This window comes from Struthio camelus, chromosome 3, assembly GCF_040807025.1.
Source record: "Struthio camelus isolate bStrCam1 chromosome 3, bStrCam1.hap1, whole genome shotgun sequence".
NCBI classification, from domain to species: domain Eukaryota; kingdom Metazoa; phylum Chordata; class Aves; order Struthioniformes; family Struthionidae; genus Struthio; species Struthio camelus.
The window spans coordinates 104,407,245-104,410,469 of NC_090944.1; positions in this window are offsets into that span (position 1 = coordinate 104,407,245).

Here is a 3,225-nt window from a genome sequence, read left to right on the forward strand (position 1 = left end):
CTAAGGAGCCTGACCTTGCAGATGGGGAAGGGGGCTTGGTAAATCTCTGGATCTTTAGCACAAAAATCTGTCTCTTTACAATGAGTCCCAACAGTTTGGCAGACAAGCCCTGCCCCCCTTTCAGCTGAGTGCTGGGATGTTGCAAGCATCTGGCTCGTACAGTAGCGCGAGTAACTACTCCTGCTGTTACCTGCGCTTGTTCCCTAGAAAGGAACAAGTTCCTGCAGAAGGCACACACTGAAGCCTCTTTGTTCCCCAGGGTTTTTTCCATTCCCCACCTCTCGCTACTATCCCTGAGCTGTGTAACCCACAGACCCGATGCCCCTGGGAACACACAGGAACACCCCTGCACGGGGCCTGCACCTCCTCTTCTCCCACGCGATTGAATGACATGGGATTTCCCCGTAGGCGTCGCAGGGTGAGAGGTTCACCTCTGCTAGGGCAGAGCTTTGTCCTAAGGTAAGGCTCTCCAGGGAATAAGATCTCTGTTCTCTTCCATCCCTACGGTGCCTGCCACTGATTAAATTTTCATCCCCACAGACTCCAGCTTGCTTAGGCAAGGAGACACTGCAAGAGCCCTCTGCGTGATAAGGAAGTATTCCTACTGGGGCTGTACTGGTGGGGAAATCAAGGCGTTGAGAGAGGAAGTGACTTGCCCATGGTCATTCACGAGACTCCAGAGTCTCAGCACCAGGCCAAGTGCTGTAGCCACTGCCTCCCTGACAAAAGGGGAAAAACTCCCTCGCGGGACAGCGTAAACCCTAACGTAGCTGCAGCAAAGCCTTTGGCTCCTGCTTCCTTCACTGAGGTGCTTCTGGCTGCCCATAACACTGCTGGGGTCCCTGCGGGGGGATGCAGGCGGTGCACAGCGGGGCAGTGTGTGTTTAAGAGCCCTCCGACCCTTGCACGCACGAAGGTCGGGAGGGTGGGAGGCTGCAGAAGGCCAGTCCCAAGGGGCTTACATCACCCCTGATCCCTGCAGCTCCTGGGCCTGGAGCAGGGCCGCTGAGGAGCTGTTTCTGATTTAGGCACGTGGTATCTCTGTTGAGGCGCAGCCAGCCCTCTTTCCTCATGCGTCGCTGGCTCCCCAAGAGAAATCTACAGGGCTGGGAAAGGTCACCCTGCCTGAACTAATTGCAGCTGCCCTTGGATGGGACTCTCTGGGCAAGGGAGAGCTTGCATGAGGCATCTGGAAGACGGAAAGGAGAGGAAAGCAGTAGCTTTCAGTCCCTTATGCCTGTTCATTCTCCTAAATTCTGCTTGATCCAGAGCCAAGAGTAGGGCCTTGGCAGAGTTTTTGAAGGGAACAAGGGAAGGAAACGAAGCCAGACAGCCACCAGGAGCAAAACAAAGGTTAGACACAGGAGGGAAGCGGAAGGGCACAGACATGAGACGTGAACCTTCCTGCCTGCCCCCTCGCACTGGCTGGCTTGCAGTCCACCGGCCTGCAGGGCCCTGGCTGCATGCCCCAAGCCAGCCCGACATGCAGAGCGCAGCTGGAGGGCACGGGCCACGCTGGTTACCAGCCTGTCCTGCAGCCTCACATGCAGCCCGGTCACAGCTCTTCCTCTGGATAATGCCCTGCAGGCTCCCGATGCCCCATCGCCTCCTCTGTGCTTCATGTTTCGGGGCATCCTTTGCCCTCTCTCTCCTTGGCAATCTGCTTTGTGTGCATTCCTGTCTCTCGTGGGAGCAGGGTGGCAATTGCTGGGACGGGGAGGGAATGACAGACAGGCATATTTGGGACCTGGCTGCCTGTTCAGGGGTTTCAATGAGGCGTTGTAGTGAAACAGGACCCTGCCTTGCCAGCCCACATTACTGTGGTGGGCAGATGTTGTTCCTCCCTCACCCCCCTTCCTCCCCAGTGCTGTCACCCCGACAAATGGGGTCCTGGCCTTTAGGGCAGTATCACTTACAGGGAGCATGTGTCTGGCCTGAGCTGGAAGGAGGGGGCGTTTAAATGGGCAGTCGGGAGATTTTTGTTGTCCCTCACCGTGCAGATTTTCCTGCCATTGGGGCTGGAGGCAAGTCTGCGCGGCGGGAGCCGAGCAGTAAAGGCTCCTCTTGGAGAAAACAGAGCGGCGTCCGGCAGGAGGAAGGATCCCGAGGACGGTAAGGGTCACTGGAGTTGCATCCGTTCCCAGCAGGAGAGCGGCTCTCCCCCTCGTGCTTTTCCCCCTGAGTGGCCCCTGGCAGCCCCACGCTCCCACCGCGGTGTGGGGCTGCCCCGTGGGCCACCGACCCTCGAGCACGGCGCTCGGGCACCCACGGCCGCCTGGCTCCAGCGCTGTCCCGTTTGGGGATGCGGGTTTGCACAGCCCGAGGCGGGGGGGGGGGGGGGGGGGGGGGCACCCGCGGCGAAGGCGACCCCCCCCCCCCCGACTGCCGGGGCTCGGCCGGGGGGGAGGGTTGTGTGCGGGCCGGGGGGATCCCGGTGCGTCCCCGCCTGCGTCGCGGGGGCTGCTAGGATCACGGCGAGGCGGTAGGGGGGGACCCCACTGACGACCCTCCCCGCCGGGGTGCCGGGCAGCAGGTGGAGCGGCGCGGCGCGGCGGGGCGGGCGGGCTGCGGGCGCGGCGCGTTTGGCCCCGGCGACCATGAGCGTTTGCTCACGCTGCAGACTGCGCTGGCCGTCGGGGCGGCGCGGTGCGGGGCAGCCCGTCGGGGAGCGCGGCTGACGGGGTGCCCGCAGGGCCGGCGGGCGCAGCATGCCCGCCCCGCTGCTCGCCGCCGTGCTGCTGCGCGCCCTGCTCGGCCGCCTGCTGCTGCTGGCCCGCCAGCGCCTGCTGCCGCCGCTGCGCCGCCTGGGCGGCCGGCTGCGCTCCCGGGAGAGCCGCCAGGCCCTGCTCACCTGCCTGCTCTGCATCCTCAACCTGCACAAGAAGGTGGACGACTGAGGCCGCCCGGCGCCGGGAGGGGAAAGGGAAAGGGAAGGACACGGCGGCTCTTCCCCGCCTCTCCCGGCCCGCCGCGGGAGGAGGGACCCGGGCAGAGGAGGGGACGAGCCCCGGCGGGGGCGGAGGGGGCCCGCCCGCCGGCACAAGAGGCCGGACGGCCGCCCGCCCGCGCCGCGCTCTGCCTCCGGCTCCGGGCATGGGAGCGGGGCCGCCCCCCGGGCCGCTGCCCCTCTGCGCGGGGCCGCCTCGCTGAGCGCCCGCGCCGGCCGGGGCCGGGGCCGAGGCCGGGGCCGGAGCCCTCCCGGGCCCGGGAGGCGCCGGCCGCGCC